Source organism: Camelus dromedarius, chromosome 18 (assembly GCF_036321535.1).
Source record: "Camelus dromedarius isolate mCamDro1 chromosome 18, mCamDro1.pat, whole genome shotgun sequence".
NCBI lineage: Eukaryota > Metazoa > Chordata > Mammalia > Artiodactyla > Camelidae > Camelus > Camelus dromedarius.
In genome coordinates, this window is record NC_087453.1 from 41985766 (window position 1) to 42006644 (window position 20879).

General features: G+C 39.3%; 1 long non-coding RNA gene across 3 annotated transcripts in view; it reads right to left on the reverse strand.

The window, feature by feature from the left end:
- Nucleotides 1–20879, reverse strand: part of LOC105095117 (uncharacterized) — a 33344-nt gene that overhangs the window by 3012 nt on the left and 9453 nt on the right. For 2 of the 3 annotated variants that reach the window (XR_837725.3, XR_010376681.1), the window contains 3 exons: nucleotides 15065–15260; nucleotides 12227–12370; nucleotides 5132–5269 (listed from right to left, as the gene is read on the reverse strand). This is a non-coding gene — a long non-coding RNA (uncharacterized LOC105095117). Of the gene's footprint in view, nucleotides 1–5131; nucleotides 5270–12226; nucleotides 12371–13784; nucleotides 13954–15064; nucleotides 15261–20879 lie in introns of all 3 variants that reach the window. The other variant, XR_010376682.1, reaches the window with a different exon arrangement.

The window sequence follows — 20879 nt, forward strand, 5'->3', positions numbered from 1 at the left end:
CATTTCTCTATACAATATAACCTAAGGTTCATCTCTAATCATTTGACATTATTTCTCAAGTAACATACCATATAAACCTAATTAGTTTAACATTCCTCTCTGAGATGTCATACGGGCTCTCTGAAGCATTTTAAAGTTAGTTGGAAGTCAAAAGAACTTTAAAATTTGATACGAAGTTTGTTAAAATGTTTTAAAACACTTGGTCAAATAGGATCACAGATCACTGCAAGACAATACTTGTACGCTTAACCAAAGTAAGGAGATTTCAGAAGTAAATACAGGTTACTTAAAGGCACAGAAACTCACACAATCTGTTACCAAGAGCAGCACTGCAAGAAAACTTTGTTCTCTTAACAGAGAGAGAAAACCATACTCCAGTCTTATACCAGCTTACTTTCAACAACAAAATCCATTTAATTAAATTCAATCCAAATTTAGCCAATCCTGACCATCCATAAAACTCTTTTCTCAGGGTACCTTTTCCACCAACTTTCTGTATCCATCTTATTTTGTCCCTTTCTTTCCCCATCTGGAAACAGCCAGCTCAAGGGAAAAATTACTTCTTTTTTTCTCTTAACAAAATGCAATTCCATCTTTCACACCTTCTTTTGTTCACAACACACATCTTATTTTCCTACCATATACTGAAATGTTTCCTTTATTATTTCTATTAATTTTAATTGCATATTTAAATTAGAATCCTCAACTCTTCAAAATCTTATTTTCTAGTGAAAACTAAGAAGTAAGCAATTATGAACTGTCTTCTACATTAGCATTCTGTGGATTGGCAAACATAAGTACCAATAATTTTTTAAAACGTGCTTTCTTATAGAAAATATCTCAGTGTGGCACCAAACATATTTATTAATATTCTAAACACCTTTAGTTTCTCTGTAAAGGGAAGCTAATGTTCAGTAATTAATGTTTCAGTATTTTATTTGGGAATGACCTTGTCAATAAACTTTCATCATTTAACTTAATTTAGCATAATTCTAAAATTTCACATTACCAAATATCTGGAGAGATTATTTTCAAGTAGATATTCCTAAAACATGATTATTTCCAAAAAGTTTGCCCGAAAGCTCTTATCTCATTTGCATTTAATCCATTTAGATGAATTGCATCACACCAAGTTAATTTTTTGTTATTGTTGACAAACTCTGTAACAGAAATAACATGAATGCACTGACCTTCAGTAAACCTAAGTACAATGAAAGGGACGGCTATATTGATGAACCAGCAAACTTCAGCTAGCTTTAGTACCAGATGTTAATTTAATACTGACTATTTTCTAGATTACATGAACCTGAGATTCATTCTAGCTAGTTTCTTTCATATTTAGTTTAAGAACTTACTTTTAAGTCAGTTAAATAGAGCTCTTTTGTAAGTTTAATTCTGATATGTTTTCCAGAGGTAGAAACATCTCATAAGTATAGTAGGTACATAGACATAGAAACAGACAAAACTAGAGCTCTCATAGCTTAACTTTAAAAATTAGCTATGAATCAGGTATTATTACAATATACATTTACCAGTTTATAATTAATAGTTGGAATAAATTACAGTTGCTTGCTCAGATGACTAAGGCTTTACTATTTATGGAAAAGACTTTAAGATTTGTATTTGTTCTTGATAAACCCTTAAGGAGGCTATGGATTAGATCCTGGCTGAGTGAGCTTTCCAGAAGTTTTGAAATTGAGCAGGACCCTGTGGGGGCCTTCCCAGGTACAAATCCTTTTCTTGTCCCCCCGTTTCTTGTTTGTAGGAGACAGGCTTCCTTCCCCCTCCTAGACCTTCCTTGAATTCCAAAGGGCAGATTCAAGCAACTGCGAATCAGGGAAGGGAGGGAACACAGAAATAAGCGAGGAGCAGTAAAGGGACAACAGTGCAGCGAGGAAAGCAGGGTCCTGGCTGCTCCTCGACGGATACACATAACAGTACCTTTCAGTTCTTCTGCAGGAACTAAGGCATCCCCCCCCCGCCACACACACACACACACACACACACACACACACACACACACACACACACACACACATGGGGGATGGTAACTTCAGGCCAAGCACAAGATTCCTGGAGCACCGCCCTCTTCCCTCACCACCGACCAATCAGAAGAAAGTCACACACTCCGCAGCCCTCACTCCAAATTTTGCCTATAAAAACTTCACCCTAAAAACCATCAGGGAATTCAGGATTTTGAACACAAGCCTCCTGTTCTCCTTGCTGGGCCCTGCAATAGACCTTTCTCCGCTCCAATCTCTGATGTTTCGGTTTCGCCTCACTGTGCATCACACCCACAAACTTGCATTCAGTAACAGTTTGAGTTTAAAAAGGCCACTTTTGCCCTTTTGTTTCCCCTTGGTTTCAGGTTCTACCTGACTGAGCTAATTAGGGTAGTCTCAGGTCATTGTGGGCTGTATTTTTATTTCTGACTTGAAGAGATTTGCAAGGCAAAGACAGTTGCTTTTAATTCCCCCAAAGAACTGGTCTGTCACTTAGATGATGTTAAAAAATTGACTCGCCTAACTATATATTCTTTCATTTGCTTTTCAGCGAGATTTCTAACTAAACTGAAATTTAAGGGGATTCTATGTTCTAGGCCTTTAGGGTTTAACTTATCATGCCTTCAAAAGCTTGTGTAAAGTAGTCAATAAGACCCTCTTTCAGAGTGTACAACCCAGAGCAAAATCACTACTGTTGTTTTTATTAGCCCCTGAGTATTAGTTCCCAGTTTTTACTTCATACTGCACAGCTCAGGTAGCCCTACTGGTCCCCTTCAGTATGTTTGTATTTCCTGGGGGCCAATCTAGATGCCCTGTTTTATAACACTAAGCAGGGAGGCATTCCCCAGGGAAACATGTCTATCCCGCAATATAATTAAGCAAAAGAGGTGTAACCATCTTATATCAAGCACATTTAAATATACCAACTTTTATAAACGTTCATCTCAATTTTATCAAATTTTATACCTTTAGATTCCATTAGAACCCAATCAACAAGTCTTGGTCTTAGATGGGGTTCTAGAAGCTTTTCTATCTTTTTACCCCTTGTCCATTTTATCTATTTTTATATAAAAGGTTCTGGGGAGGGGGTTCCCCTGTGAGGGGCTGAGCCAGGGGACTCAGGCCCTTCTGTCAATCCTTTAATTTGATTTATTGGCCTAAGTCTTGCCCCATGTAGTTGTCGGTAAGGTATCTCAGGGTAATTTTCTTCCAGCCTTTCCATATATATATATATATATATATTTTTTTTTTTTTAACACTGAGATAAATGGAGTGGTCTTGTTTGGGGTCCTTTAATGTTGGGAATCAACACTTTTAAAAAAGGGTTCCCCTTTGGCCTATTCAACCTTAGTGTAGAAATAAAATGTTTTAATTCCATAAATGTCTGTTTTACTTATCCCACTTCTTAATAACTATCAATAAATTTCTTTATCCATTTGGGACAAATCCCTTTAAAATGTCCACCTTGTTGGAAAAGAGTCTCTAGACTTTTCCTTCAGTTTTAAAAATTTTCTTGTTAATCAGCCTAATTAACATTAATTATTCTAACATTTTTATTAGCAACTGTAAGACCCATCAAGGGGAAGAGAACACAAATAAAGCTTCCCAAACTGATTTTCTTATTTGTTTTAAACAAAGGGAGTTCCTAGGTCAAACACTAGGTATGTATTTTCCACCCTTTCATGTGATTTCCCTTTTTTCATATGTAACAATAAAACAGCTATTTATAATGAGAGCTCACTAAAAACTTAATCAATTTAGAAGTTTCTTCAGTTTAAAGGATCCATCATCTGGTCGTGAATAAGATGAATCTTAATAGTGACTCCAAACCAATAAGATACAAGAGGCTTCCCCACAAGGGAGTGTGAAAGATGTCACCTAAACAAGATCCAGAAAGTTCCCTCCCCAAAATCATCTAAGAAAGTAAAGACCTTTGTTGTACAGGCTGATGCAACAAAGGTTAAGATGGTAAAAAGCCCCTGCGAGTTGGCACAGCCAGACAAAAAACTGCTTAGAACGAACACCAGTCTATTCGATTGGCTGCCAAATGTACACCATACATGTACTTTTTTGGATGGAAGAGACCAAGTTTTCAACACACACACACACACACACACACACCATGCTGGAAGAAGATCAAGTAGCATATTTACATTTCAAAGGCACAGAAGAAAAATGCAAGTTACTCCTAGAAGGACTTTTGTTTCTTTAAGGTCAGAATTCTGAAAAGATGTTTGTATTAAGCCAGCTTTTTTTTTTTTTTAGCATAATTGCATATGCAATAGAAGATCCCCATTCTTAGTAATTTTCAGGGTGAGACTTCCTTTCATTCCCAATTAAGTAAGTACTTGCAAGTGCAAGCTTTGTATGTACATAAACCTGGCTGGGGTATTAGTTGGAGGCTGGCAGTCTGTCATTCCTTTTTCTTTTGTTTTGAAAGCTTTATTCCCCATTCAGAGGTTGAGGTGTTGGAAATAAAATCATTAATGATGATCCTGTGGTTAGCCAATGAGCTTAACTCCTCCAAGTTTTACCCTAGAGTTGTCTCAGCTCCTCTTATGGGTCTTGGGTCCTCCCTCTCGCAGTGTAAGCCCACTGTGGGTGCTCAGATCACAGAACGGTCAGTTCTTATTCATGTCCCTGGCCGAGTGAACTTTCATTAAAATGAGTGGGCTTCCCTATAGGGACTGCTGCACCATACGAGGACCTGCCCCCACCACTCTCACAAGTTTCTCAGTTGCCTGAAAAAGTTGTTGCCGGCGAGAGGAGATGTGCCCTTCTTCAGAGCTGAAAGCTCTTGTTAGATTTCAGTTTTATTTCAGCAAACTTTAGTAGGTAGCCAATTAAAGGTAAAATGACAGGCTAGCCTCCCCTCTAAATACTCTATCTAACCCTACTCAGTATTCGTTCAACTGAGCCAAGTCTTTGCAGTCTTTCAACTGAGGATAACCTGGTCTAAACTGAGCAAACCTTCCCAGTGCCTTTCACTGAGGATATAACCCAGGAATCTCTTCTTGAAACTAAGTTTCAAGGATAACCTACTCCTCCAGAGAGGAGTTTAACACCAACAAATAAAATTTAGGATCATCAACCAATAACGGGAGACCTGAGAACCAGGAGAGACTCACCCAAATTTGCCCAGACTCTCCAAGGAGGTAAATGGGCCCAAGAGGCCTCTGCTGGTACTAAGGCTCTGAATCCTCGTAGAGTTCAGGTGAAGGAGAGAGGTCTGCTCTGGGTCCCTTCATGGTCACCAAAACTATCCACTAGAAAAAAAAAAGAAGAAGAAGAAGAAGCACAACCTAAAAATTGAGAATTATGTTTTATTCCGTGGACTTTGTAGACTTCAAGCCTGGGAGGCAGCCTTTTAGACAGCTCGGAGGGATTGCTCTAAAGAGGTAAGGGAGGAGCTAGGATATATAGAAGTTTTGCAACAAAGACCAGGCAGTCAAAACATGAAAAGATTACTGTTAATTAAAAAAAAAAACAGCTATATCAAGTTAATTAATAGAGCTTTTCTATGTATGGGAAGATGCAAGAGTCTGGGCTCACTGAAATCATTCCTTTGCATTCCTTTGATAGGCTCCTTACCCTCCTAGGGCCAGTATACTGTTCTTCCCCATCCTGAGTCCTCTCTGGGTGCATGGCTGGGGGATGGCTGCAGTGGCTGAGGGCTTGCCAGTGGGTAGCCTGTTTGTCTCCATTTTGAGCTCCTTTAGGGCTCACCATCAGGGCAGGGGTATATGGCAGGCAACATTTATCATTCACATCTCCCTGAGTCTTCTCTGTAGGTCTCCACACCCCCCAAGAAGGCCATGTTGCACCAGACTCAAGCTCCAGCATCATGGCAGACTAAAGTTTGAGAACATGTGAAAGCAGGCAGCTGTCTTCCCATCATGGTTTTGAATATCATTTAAAACTAAATATAATAGCATTTGTGCAATGCATGTACAGCACAGGACTGCTAAAAAGTACAAACTCATACATGGTCTTATAAACATTTCATCTTTTTTTTTAAACCTTGTTCATGTATTTTAAATTATCCTGCTGAGCTACAGAAATGATACGGTAAAGAAGTTTCCATTAAAAAGTAATGAAGTGAGACTAAGCCTGAACAATTTAAATGCACATTCTTTAGTACTGCCTTACCTTTGTCCCTTTGCTGCCAACAAACTATAGACTTCTTGTCTAGGTTTTTTGTCTTACAGGCACTATTATCAATATCTAGATAAAGTGCCAGAATAAATATGTTTTCCTTGGTTCATGTCAAAATATTTTCCTTGACCATAAATGTGAATCTACATACCTTCACCCAAATGTATAAGTTGTCAAAACTTTAAGTTTGAAATTGGTTTAAGGAAACTTAGCTCCAGTAAGAAGTAACTTGCATGTCACTTAGCTGATCAATGGAAGTTCAGATACTTCCAGTACAGAACTCTTTGATGACACCATACTGATCCTAAAACAATAGTAAATTTCTGAACCCAGTTGTCACAGAGAACAGTATGACTTAAGGAATTTCACTGATTCTCACAGAAATATTTACACAGCTGAGTTTGTAGAGGTTATCTGGTAGTTCAATGGGAAGAAAGAACCTTTAGTTCTGTGCATCATACCTCCAAGGAAATTAAAGAAATACAGTGAAATGGAATTAGAATTGTAGAGTTCAAAGACATAATATAAGAATGCTTAGCATTGTGTAATTTATAATTGCAAGAAAATCGGATCAGTCATAAATAGCAATGGAGAAACTGTTCAATGAATCAATAGAACACTGTGCAAATGTAAAAATAATTTTTCAGTAACTATTTGAGGGCATGTGAAGATGGGAAAGGCGGGGAGGGTATAGCTCAAGTGGTAGAGCACATGCTTAGCATGCACAAGGTCCTGGGTTCAATCCCCAGGACCTCCTCTAAAACTAAGTAAGTAAAATCTAACCACCTCCCCCATAAAAAAATTTTTTTTAATTAAATAAATTTAAAAAAAAAAGATGTTTATGGAATCTGAACCTTTGGTTCTAGAGAAATATGGCAGGCCAAGTGTGGCTTCCAGGCTGCACTTTAGAAGGCCTTGTAACTTCCATTTTTGCATTCTTGGAATCCAGTTTCCCTGTAAGGAGCTCAAGCTGTGCTATAGAATGAGGAAGAACAAGGAGAGATTGTGGAAACCGAGAGGGCATTTTGGATGTTCTGGCATCCATGGATGCCACCTGGAGCAGATGAACGGCCCAGCTGAGCCCAGGCCAGATTACAGAATCATTAAAAATGATAAATCATGAGTTTGGGGGGGGGGCACTACGTTTTGGAGTGGCTTGTTTTTGTAGCAATAGGTGACTGAAAAGGTAGGGTAATGCAGATCCCCTCTCAATATAAATGCTTAGAAATGAGAGATAAACAGTAACAAAAAATATTTGAAAATACATAGCTTAACTGACAGGAAAGTGAAGGTGTCATAAGGGAAGAGGAATTTGAAAGCCAGAACAGCAGCCTGGTGGCCAGACAATGAGGCAGCCCCCAGGGCTGCAGTTTGGTTGTTGATGCTCTGGGAGGCTCTGTGGTTAGAAACGTGGGCTTTAACGCCCACCTGGGACCTGGGGCCACTCAAGGGAGGGAGTTGACACTGATACTTCTACATAAATATATCTGGGACTCCCAGCTCAAAAAATTAACAAGAGGGCTTGAGCCCAGGGTGCTGCATGGGGAAGGAAAAAAGCTCCCATAATAACTAGAAAACAGAAGTGCACCCTGAGTTTGAAACACAATTTTATCCAAAAGCATACAGTAATGCACAAACTGAGAAACTGATTTAGTAGCTGGTTATAGACCAGTGTTATCCCTGGTAGAGTTAGCAAATAGAAGTGTAAAACTATCTGTTGGAATTCCTACAGAAGAAATCAATTTCTGAAGATGAGTTCACAATTTTAACTTCCAAAACACACAAAGAAATGGTCCATCATGAATGAGAGCCAGTGGGTAGAATTACAGGATGATTAGCACTATCAGACCCTGAAGGAAATTTTGAAGATTTTATAAAATAAATACAGTTAAAGGACAAAAAAAGATAAAAAGCAGATAAAAACCATAAGAAAAGAGCCAACTAAGAAAAATTAACAATTTGGAAAAAGCAAGCAAATATGTAGTTATGTAAATGACACATGAAGAGACATGGGGTATAGAAGGAGAAAACCCAAGACGTTTTGTGTTCAGCAAGAGTTCTAAGAGGGGATAGTAGTCAGTATCTGAAAGATAATGGCAAGGATTTATTGTAACTGGTAAAAGTCATAAATTTTAAGTTAAAAGAAGATAATAAATTACAAGAAGGACGTATTCAAAATAAATTCACATGTATGCACTGCAGAACACCAAAGACAAAAAAAAAAAAAAATAAACAAAGAGAAAAGTGAGTTAACCATGAAGAAATGAGTATTGCACAGACAGCAGGTTTCACAAGATCAAGGATTTAAGTCAGAAGGTATGGAGTCATTCTGAGTCTTCAGATCATAGATAAAAATGAGTGTCAACATAAAATTCTTCACTAATCTCACTGTCACTTAAGAAAATGATATCTGCCATTTTCAGGAAGAAAGAAAAGTTTGCTACTCACATACCTTTTCTCAAAAAACTACTAAAGGATGCACAGTAGTAAGAAGAAAACTGAGCCCAGAGGAAAGAGTAGGGTGCGAGGAACAACTGCAAGCTAAGAAAAATGGTAAACACAAAGGAAAATTAAAATATATATTGACTATAAACTTACAGTAATTAATTAATTGGTGGCTGGTTACAAACAAGGTAAAACAAAATTACTATTTATGCGTATTCAATAATACACAAAGTAATACTACATATTTCCCATCATGTGTATATTTGTAAATGTCTATGTGCGTAAAATTATAAAAACATGCAAGCTGCTGATTCACACTAACATCAGGATTCGGTAATCACTCGGAAGGGAGAGAAATAGTTTTAATTTATCTATAAATTAATTTATCTGTAATGCTTGATTTTTTAAAGTCAAATAAAGACCACAAGGAAATTTGAAAAATATTAACACATTTTAAATCTAGATGGTGAATAAATTCTAGGTATGTTTTAGTGTTGTCTGTAATTTTCTTCATGGTTGCAATTTTCATTATTAAAATTAAAATTTATGATTGTGTGTATTTGAATGAAAGGTATAGAAAAGTAATATAAGGAAACACTCCATAACATTAATGACAGACGTTATTGTGCATAGAAGCATTATGCAGGATGATTTCTTCTCTTGTCTACTTTTGGATATTTTAAATATTGTCTGCAACAGGCATGCTATTGCTTTTATGTACACATACACACCTCAAAGAGTATATTTTTTTAATTCATAGGACACTAGAATAGAAAGTTAGCTCAGAGATCGTCTCCAATTCTTCCTGGAAGAGATGTAGTAATATATGGCAATAGAAGTCAGAGCAATTGTTGGTTCCAGCAGGAGCACGGTTAATAATTGAAAAGGGAACTTGCTGGGGTGCTGGGAATGTTTTATATCTTGGTAGTGGTGTGGGTTAAATGCATGCATTTTTCAAAACAAGCTGAAGTATACTTAAGATCTGTGCATTGCCCTATATGTGGATTTATACCTTTTTTTTTTAATCTAAACAAAATTAATAACAAAGAGCAGGGGTCCTTCTAAGGCACGCTGTCTTCTTAGAGCTCTCACAAGTGGAGAACACAGCCAATGCATCCTTCATAACGAAGAGCTCAGAGTGGTGGGATAACCATCCCACTAATGACTTTTGCAAGTCAGTATTATATAAATTATTATTGCTTCTGTGCAGAGCCCTGCAAACTGGGGCGCATAAACAGGCCGAGAAGGGAGGGAATACCAGTTCAAGGTCTGGTTTTTCAAAGAATACTTTGAAGAGTTGATTTAATCATCCCGTCAGCTGAAGTAAGTTGTCAACATGGCATATGTTTATTTGCAGTGATTTATATCTTCTTTAAAGATACCCCGGGCCAACAATTACAGCTCAAACATCCAAAGCTCTTTGATAGTCAAAGAAGATATTTCTAGGCATGTCTGAAGGGTGAGACACACTTCAGTTGCTGTATTAAAAAGATATTCCTTGCTCAATCTATGGAGGCATCTCATCTTTAATCTAACAAATGGTTTCTCCTTGTCTTCAGCAGGGGCACAAGATGAAGCAAAGGGACACAGAAACAGAAGGAAATGACAGTCCTCAGCATTGCAGACCTCTCCCGGCCCGGGGGTGTAGCAAGACAGCTGGGCACACTTGGAGGGTGTGGGGTGGGGGGAGGCGAGTCCCACGGAAGGATGGGGAATTCTTTGCTCTAATTTCTCCAGCTGCATTTTGTTCTGTTTCCCCACAGAAAAAAGAAAGAAAAAAAGAAAAAATATATGTTCTTTCATTTGGTGGGGGGACCCGTGTTAATGCATCTTTCAGGCGCCAGCCCTGTACTTCCTGTCTTTTCTCTCACAACTCTGCCCCAGGGTCGCAGTGGCACGTGTAACACACATGTGTATCTGGTTATTTCACAAAGCTGGTTGGTTCAGTGGTTTCTTCAAAGAACGAGAAGGAAGATGAATGTTTGATAAGCTGCAGGCTACATTTCAGGAATCATCAGACCCTACATAAGTATAATCCACAGACAAAGGAGGCAGGCTAGAAAATGGGCAAAAATCGCAGACATCACTTGGAAAAAGGACAGGATGATGAACTGAAAATGGTATTTTATTCAGGATTCCCAAGGTACAGTTTTGTTCCACGTGGTTATCACGAGGAATCGGGAAACAGGGTTTAAGCCAGAACAGAGCACAGAAGTGAGCAAGGAAGGCGGGTCTCTTCCATCACAGCAGAACGGCAGGTGCATTCTTCCCTGACACCAACTTTCAGCAGAGCTCACCTGGTTCAAGAGGTCTTTACTGTATTTTTCAGCATGGAGCCCCCTGAACCGCCCCAGGGAGTTGTGACTCCTTGTGACACAGTTGTATGGGATGGCACTTTCCTAGGTGTCTCAGTTAAGAGAGGGGAGCTGCTGCATTTAGGATCCAAACAGACGCCTATGAATATTAGAAGTTCCACTTGAAATCTCTCTTTATGTATATGCTTTTCATAACAGGACACCCTGTCTTTACCCAGGGACCGATGACCCACAGAGTAGATTCTCATTTGAAGTTCAAGGCAATTAGAGGTCTTGCTTGCAGTTCCAGCTTCCTGGTTTGCTTCTAAATGGTGTGCTTTGTTCATGCCAAGGCCAAGGCTGATTTAACAGCTGGTTCCCTCTCAAGTACATGCTGAAGGGGAACAGCAGTACTAATGAGCCAAGATGCCAGTGGTACAGCGGGCACGAGGGATGACGGTCCCAGGAAGAGGTCAGACATTGTCACAAAGGTCTGTCCCAGAGCCAGCATGGACAGAACCCTCACAAGGTGAGAGGCCCGCCTCCCACCGCCTCCCGGGCTCTTAGACCAGTCTGTTTGTTTCTGCAGAAACTCCTGGTTATTTCTGGCATCTCTTCTTAGATCCACCTTCCTCGGAAGAGCTTTAGAATTGTAAGTTAGTTATGTATTTCTTCTTTCATAAAGGGGAGAAAATTAATGGATCAAAGTGAGCATTTCTACAATTAAAGGATGCTCTGCTTTCTAACTGCCCCATGGAATTCTTCAGCTTTGTGCCTTCCTTCATGGTAAATTCAGCGTCTTAGCTTCCTATGAATTTTGTTTTGGCCCTTCTGAATTTATTGCCTCTCTGGATGGCTTATTTAGTCTACTGGAATAATTAACAAGCTATAGTTCTACGTATGTAATCCTCATCTTTTTTTAATATCCTCATTTTTTTTAAGCTGCTCATCAACCTAGCAGCAATGATACTGAAGTGACCTCATGATTTTGGCTTGTGGCCATTCCCCCTTCTGCCGCTAGTCCACTGTTTGTAGCGGAAACTTACGTGTCCTCTGCTACCAGCAGACAATGCTTTCTAGAAACAAGGAAAAGCCTCGCTTTAAATAATCTCAGAAATGATGCCATAGGAATACTGATAGCCTCTATACTTCATGTCATCCTTATAACTTAATTAAAAGCCGCCATTCTTCTTGTGAAGCACCTGACAAGCTCAGTCTGCTAGGAGCCTGTTTTCCTGTGACTCCCAAACACGCGTGCTCAGTAAGGAGCTGTAGCTGAAAACAGCATGAAGGAAGCAGGAGGGATGGTGGGTTTTTTAGCGGACAAACCTGAAAGAGACCTGATGTCCCAGGTAGCAGGAGCAGGACTGGAATGACTTCGGTCCTCGTGTTCCCTTTTTCATCACTGACAGCCATTCTGCTCATTCCTTTTAAATGTGGGTGGGGTAGCAATGGGAGGAGGGAGTTCTCTGCCTGAAAATTATAGAAAACGAAATAAGATCTGTATCCAGAAGACGGGAGTGAATATCATCAGCCCCACTCCTGACTTTGTTTGAACCTCATTTTAAGGTTAGATGTGTTTTTATTTCTGCCTCATTTTGCTCTAGTGTTGCTATCTGGCTATTAGATTTTATGCTTTAAGGCAAATAATGAAGTCAATTTCCATCTAAACAGTAAAATATTTAAAATCTAGCTGTTGGGCAGATTGAAGACAGCACAACATAGGAAATACCTATTTCACTGTGCTGTCCTTGCACAGACAGCACAATGGAAAGTTTGAAAGGCTGATTGATTCTCCTGCATCTGAGTTCTGGATGTCAATTTCCAACCACACTCCAGCCAGGCTATGTGGCTTGAGGAGTTATAGGAAGGAGGGAGGAAAACAGTCCCTTAGTTAGTCATGTTTGCATACAGAGGATCGAGGTAGACCTTCAACATAATAGTTCTAATTAAAAAGGTGCTCTGTTGTAGGAGAGACAAAGGGTTTTTCCTCCAGCTGGTAAGTGTTCAGCTGCTGGACAAGCCCACTTTCATAAAAGCTTACAAAAGAGGCACCAAAACACGGTCTGTGGTACTGGGTCACATATTAGTCATCGCAGCGAATAGTTCATCTTTCTGTGAAACACTGAAAAGCCTCTTTGTGAATTAATACAGTTCAGCTTGATGCACTTGATTTGAAACGACATTTCTCTGTATGTGGTGCATGTCGGCTTTGCTTTGAAAAATAACAAAGTTAGCAGAATACGTTCAATATATTTTCTTGGGGAATAGGGTTTTTATCATATGATTCATTAAGGATTTGCCTTACCCTGACATTTGTGATATAAAGGAAAATCAGAAAAAAAAAGTAATTTTCTTGATCAAGATATGTTTATACTTAATGCAAATAAATGTAGTCTGTTGCTTGCAAGGAAAAAAAACGTCTTCTGCTATCTGGCATAAACTGCTGAGTAGAATAATACGTGCCTCTTCTGTTAAACCAGCATTTAAATACTGGACTGCTTCGAAATATGTTTGTTTCTTTTCCATCTGTGCCATACACTAAGAAACTTAAACAATTGTTGCCTTCATACTATATTTGTTAGCGCAGAATATGAATAAAATTTGTTTGAGAGGATGCGGTGGGATTATTCTGTGTTTTGTGAAATTTGTTCCTTAGCCATGAGCGGCAGTTAATGACTCAGAATGTTATTAAACATTATATATCTGGTTGCAAGTACGTGTATTTAAAATTGCTCCTGCAAGTCAATTGTCGCTTACCGATGATCTTCCCCTACAAAGACTGGTCAAAGTTTTGGCCATGTTTTTCAAAATGAAATATACAGTAGTTTGTACAGACACAAATCCCAATGTATAATTTTTCTCTGAATACTAGATAGCTAATTACCCTTGCAACAGCCTCTGAGGTGCAAGACAGAAGTTGAGATGAAGTCAAAGGTTGTTCCATGAATACTGGTCCATCCTTTAGAACCCATTATCCGTTCCTGGAATTCTTTTTGAGCACCTTTTATGAGCCAGTCACATGAGCCACCACAGCCATGATCCTCCTCGCTCTACTGTTGATGGAATTATGACTGAATTACACAACTGTTAAGAGTTTGGCAGTGGATCCACAAAAACCTCTTTGGGAAACTCTCAGTGTTCTTCTGAAAATGGAAATCTGTATTCCATCAAATTGAATTCCCTCTATTTCCTACAGAAGAAGTTCTATCAGGTGTGTTGCTCCAGAAGGCGATAAAGAAAGTCAACAGCTTTATCCAACAAAGCCAGGGACTGCAGAGTTAAAGGAGAATAAGGTTTTTTAAACTGTTGAACCCAAGGAGCATTCTTCCAGTAATAAACAAAGTTGATGAGAAAAAAAAAAAATGTAGGCAGGACAATCGTATCTCACAATGGGCAATCTCCACAGAAATACTTCAAAGTGACAGTAAAGATAATTTGACATGATTCTACAGTTGTGGTTTTTTTTTTTAATCTACATCCAATTTTTCATCTCTTTCCCTGTCACTCTTGTTTCTCTCCCAATACTTCTGCCCCTTTGCCTTTAAAAGGTGCCAGTAAACACTGCTTAGCTTTACTGGTGGGTCCTAGGACTAAAAGGGACAATGATGCCCATTTGCACTGCTCTTGCCAGAACTCTGGCCCAGTTGTGGAGCTTTGAGAAACACGATGCCTCTATTTCTTGGTTTGGAAGATGGAAATACTAATACCTTCCTGAACTCTCTTACAAGTTTAAACATGAATAAATTGCCAAGATATGATACTTTGCCATTGGGAAAAGCACTTGGTAAATTATGAGCATTAGATTCTGCCATTTGATACTATAGGCCCTTTCTCAAACTCCAGGCTCTCTACCAGATGAATAAACAATCCTTACAACTGGGTAGGAAATATGAAGTCCTTTCTACTGAAGTTGATGTAAAGTTTGCCCCTAAATTAAGGACTCATGAGAATAAGAGAAAAATGTTTTATAAAATTTAGAGAAATGGGAGATTTGCCGTGTGCACACAAAATACCCACATTCAGTGCAGACCTTTTAAAGTTATTGCTTCTCTGATAATACCCAGAGTGACTCTGTAACTGAAGGAGAAAGGAGGCGTAGCTCCATTTCTTGGTTAACATGCATGGAAGGATATGGATTTAAAGGGGATAATGACACCCACGTACCTTCCTTTCCCGGGGAGAAGACAGTGCCTCCTTTTCCCACTGAAACTGGACTTCATGTGACTTGCGTTGGCCAATGATGTGTGGGCAGAAATGGCCTATGTCACTTCAGGCAGAAGCTTGAAGACTCATGCCCTTCTGTCCCCTCTGTCATAATGACCAGCAACTTCCCAGACAGGCTGCTCTGTTAGCGTAGAACCTGAAGTGAAGATGTGGAGCTGAGTTTCAGGTAAGCCCCACTGAGAAGGTGATGTGAGTGAGAAGTTAACCTGTGTTCTGAAATTTGGGCCCCATGCATTCCCCTCGCATCACCTAGCCTATGCTAACTGATACATATGCCACCAAAGGATTTAAATTAAAAGTCCAAGAACTGACATGATTTGTCTCTCCAACTTCATCTTCTTTTGAGACAGGAAGGGAGCAGAGCCATTCAAGGAATAACACAGCAATTAACACCAGAATGGCGAAAGATTCAACCCCTAGTAGGCCTTGAGGCTCAAGATGGTGGGAGATTCGACTTCTAGTAGACCTTGAGCTTCATTATACGCCCATTGTAATATATGAGCATGGTGAATAACACGCCCACAGGCACCATGGCAGTCCCAAGGCTGGCAACAAAAGGTCAAAGAGAGGGAAATGGCCAACTTCCTGGGAATCCCAGCACCGTCCCTAGACTAGTTAGACATGTCCTTCCACTTACTAGCATATGAAGCCACTGAGCCCATAAAAACTGGCAACACGGAGCCTCGCCTCGTAGCCAATGCCCCCTTCCTCTCCCTCTCCTGCGACAGCCTGCACTCTGTCTATGGAGTGTGTACCTACTTTTACTCTAACCTGAGCACCCAACACCTCCTGGCCTTCCTCTTGCCTTTTGATGTATCTCTCTAAATAAATCTACCTTTACTCAACTGTGGCTCGCTTTTGAATCCTTTCCTGCACAAAGCCAAGGACCCACACTTGGCAGGGCACCTTCCAGGGGCTCAACCAAGGCTGGGAGACTGCCCTCCTGATGCCCCATATCCATTTTCCTGAATCACCATGACTCTCAAATTTGTCCATAAAATGCCAGCACAGAGTCCATTCCTAGAACAAGCCAAATTATTTCCAGGCTCAAGGCCTTTGAACTTAAAAACTCACTCTCCCTGTTCTCGGTTGGTACCTGGTCATTCTCGAGATCTCAGCTGTCACGCCTCTTCCTAGGGGTGCCTTTCCCAACCACCCTGTCTCAAAGGAGATCCCCTCCCCAGTGCACTTGCCCAGTGAATGCCATATTTGCTACTTCAGAACATTTAGAACAATTTGTAACTGCTTGTTCACAGGGCAGGGATAAAAATTTGTGTCTCAACTCAGATTTGCAACGTAATGTAGCTTGTTGCCTCTAATAACTGAGCTTGCCTTGTTTCCAAGCTTTTATCCAACTGGTTAGAGGCAATTGTGGGAAAATAACTTAATTTGTCAATAAACGGTATCTCAGTCTTTTTCTGCTTAAAATACTAACTTTGGAAAAAGATGCAGTGAGAGTCAAGGTTTAAACTCCCTGTTGAAGCTATTTCTTTCCACTTAGATTTTTGTGCCCCACACCACCTTAGGCAAAGGCCTTTAATCACTCTGCAATAAAACTAGCAACTAATAAATTTAAATGTTGAAACAATAGTTACTATAATACTTAAAAGGCAATTTCCTAAATACTTCATCAAGCATGCTATCAAAAATAAAATGATGGACTATTTAGAAAATGACAAAAATAAGAACACTATAAAAACTGTGGGATAAAGCCAAAGCTGTAGTTAGAGGAAAATTTAGTCTTAAACGTCCCAATTGTTTAAAATGGAAAAAAAGAGAGAAAACACTGCAAAAGCATTCAAATTTAGGTTTGAGAAAAATAAAAATATCCAAAGAAAATGAGCACTATATATATACATATATATACACACAAAACTGAGAAATTTTTTAAACAATAAAATGTTAAAATAAGTCTGTTGGTTATTTGAAGGTCCATTAAAATAGGTAAATCTTCAGCAACTATCATGAATAACTTTGAAAGGATAGCAACATAGAAAATTAAAGTATAATTACATTTTATGCATAACATAATTTTATGCATAACAAGTCAAAGATATTGGATATTTTTTGGAAGTAAAAATGCAACATGAAGCAGAAAACCCACATAAATTCATAGCAGAAATGAGAAAAGATAACAAAAAGCCCCCAAGCTAACTATCTATGTCTGTCTATCCATCAAAATAATACGCACAAATTGTCCAAAACCTAGGAATGACTGCAGGTAGTATTCTCAACTTGTTTTAATTTCCTAGTATTTCCATAATTGAATCATATGGTGTGTCATTCACATACACTGTTATTCACTTGGTCATGTCACAGGTGCATTCTCGTCAATCAAGGATTTTCCAAAGCCATTTAAAAATATTTCATCTTTTCACTTAAGTTTATATGATCACTTCCCTCTTCTATGAACCTTAGGTTACCTGATGGCTTTTTCTATTTTAAACGCAACTACAATGAACACTTTTGGTCACAAATTCTTGTCTTCATCAAGGTCTATTTCCTGAGGAGACCACCAGGTTTCAGACACACTTGATGTATATCACCAAATTACTTTGCAAAGCTGTATTGCTAGCAATTAGAAATGGGAATTTCCATTTTATAGAATCTTCACTGACCTTGAGGGTCCTACAAACACCAGCATTAAAAATGTCAGCAAGTGGTGTTGGGAAAACTGTTTATATATTTAGAGTATTATCTTGTGTGATATTTCCTTCATACTTTCTACTCATGCTTTGTTTTATAATTTTGATTGTTATGTTTTCTGACATGCAGACTTTCATGTTTTGATGCTGTTAAATCTCTTTCCCTTTGTACCAGGTTTCATTACTTTTGTTGTTGACATTTATTATTTTTGTCTGCTGAGCATCCATTCCTGTTTCTTCAGGTGATGAAGATTTTCAGCCTAGCAGAACACTCCTTTTATTCATTTTCTGAAGTTGAACTTTCACTCTGCTCTCTAGAAGGGACTGACATGGATCCAGGCTGGTCAATGACAGGGCTTTATATCCCTGACCTCAGTGTTTGGTTTAGAGAGGCCATGTGATCTAAACTGGATCAGTCAGTGTCTTTCGCTAAGACTTAATATGTGGTTACTGTGAAAGAGAAATTCACAGGTCACAGCAAGCATGAAAACCTGGAGATTTTGGCAGCTTTTTTCCTGACTCAGCTATGTGGGCCAATAAATTCTCTTTTTAAGCAATTTTGAGTCAGGTTTCTGGGTCTTGTAGCTGAATGTCTCTCCAGTTATCCCAGATTAAGGAATGAAATTCTTAAAATGTCCTGAAGGTCTCATGTGATGTCACAAGCACACCCCTCATCACCTCTGCAAACCCATCTCCTCCTACTCTCCCCATGGGCCTCTCCACTCCAGCCATACTGACCCCCTCAAATATACCAGCCATTGTCCTCACCTTAAAGTGCTACCCTAATCCTTCTAGAATTTTCTTCCTCTGGATGTACATATGTCTACTTTGCTCATCTCCTTGGAATCCTTTCAAAGCTTTCCTGGTGAAGCTTATCATAATTATCCTCTGAAATGCTGCAAAGAACCCCTAGCTCTGGCTCTCCTCATGGGTTCTATTTTCCCCCCTTTTCCATGACACTTACCACTTTCTAATATACCATATAATGTACTTATTTATAAAAGAAAAAACTATTGAAAGGCTCCACTGGCTCCATGAGAAAAAGACAGGAAAAGATGCTCAATGAGGGCAGGGATTTTTGTCTGTTTTGTTCACTGAAAAATCCCCAGCCCCAGAAAAGTACCCGCCACGTAACAGGTGTTTATTAAATATTTGTTGAATAAGTGAAGGAATTATGCTCAATACTTTGTTCTGGGAAACCCTTGGCAAATTCCCTTTTATGGGACTGATCACCTGACTGGGTTTTTTTTTTTTCCTTTTCTTTTGGGGAAAGAATACAGAGAAGATATGAAATTAAACTGTGACCATTTTAAGCAAGTTCACAGCTTTGCACCCTGATGGGGAAGACAAGTGTCAGAACAATGGGAGAGAGAAAAATATTTGCAAAATTATTTTGAGAACTCCCTTTGGTTCAGAAATTATGCCCACTCCCTATTTAATGCAAAAGTTAAAAAGAAAAGAAAAGATGAAAGGGACCTGTTGATTCATTCTGCCTCAGACAAAGGAAGGATTGTGTTTTGATGTTACCACAGTCCATCTTTTATCCGGGGGTGGGTGATGACAGCGGCTGTTGACGTAAGACTGTCTGGACTACTCTGGGGAAACACTACCATCTCAATGGTTCAGTACAATGAAGATTGACTTTTCACTTGCATCACAGCCCCTTCCAAGCTGTGCAGCTTTTCTACAGCCAGTGACACATGGGGCCCTGCTCCTTCCATCCTGTGTTGCTGTCACCTTTGGCATGTTTTCCCCAAGGTCACCATGGAACAAGAAGAGGGAATGGAGATTGTGAGGAGCCAAGCTCAGGAGGGACCGCACAACTGCTGCCACGTTCCACTGGCCACAAGTCAGTCTCCTGGCCCCACTCTAACTCCCGGAAAATGTAGGTTGGCCAAGCACCCGGCAGGAAAATGAAACACGTGTGATGGTTACCTAGCCCTGCTTCTGCCTTGGAAGTAAAACAGCTCCCTCCTGTGAGACAGAGCCATGTGTTGCCCTCTATGCTCACTCCCCAAGAGCAACCGAGCCACATCCGCTTAGGGAGAGAGTGCGGTCTGGACACATTAGAGCAGAGAAGTGCCATGCTGGAAAGAGGGCTTAGCAACGTGGTGGGAAAAAACTGGAATGCTGTTCTGCACCATCTTGGATAGAGATTTAAGGATGTAGTAGAATCAGCCTTTGCCTAACATCTGTCATTTGTTCACATCAAAGTTAGACCTGGTCAGGTGGTGGGGGTGGGATAAATTAGGAGTTTGGGATTAGCAATTATACACTAATATATATCAAATAGATCAACAATAAGGACCTACTGTAGAGCACAGGGAACTATATTCAATATCTTGTAATAACCTACAATGGAAAAGAATCTGAAAAAGAATATATATATGTGAGATATATATATATATCACTTTGCTGTACACCTGAAACTAACACATTGTAAATCAACTCTACTTCAACTTAAAAAAAAAAAAAAAAAGCCCTGGTCCAAATGCATGTCTGATTTTTCTAGGTCTGAAAATGTGCAGCTTTTGAAATGCAAACATCATTCCCCATCTAGAGACAGGGAACTGTTCCAGCTGTTCACCTATATTTTCTCTTCTTTCTTTTTTTCTTAGATTCCATTTTTACATCTACATATTTAATGTGCCCTGAATTTATTTTTGTATGTGTTATTTAGTGGGAAGTAACTTGATTGAGTAACTTTAAAAATGTCCCCAGCACCAATTATTAAATAATACGTCTGGATCCCATTGCCTTGGGCTTATTTCTTTACAACACATTTATTTTACATTTATACAAAGACCTATTTTCTTGACATATTCCTCCAGTTTCTGTAGCGCCACTGGGTTATTATTAACGTCATTTACAACATGTGGTGATGTCCATTAAGGCAAATTCAATGCCTCCACCCATCTTCATTTTCAAATGTTCTTGGCTATTACCCATTGTTTAGTGTTCCAGATAAACCTTTAAATAGCTTTGTCTCATTTCCCCCCTGTAGACAGTCCTCCTTTTTCAGTTCCCTGCTCTCTCAACATCCCTGGAAAAATGGATGAGCCAGTCAGGTTAGTCAGCCCACACTTAGTTCAGACAGCAAGGGGCAAGGT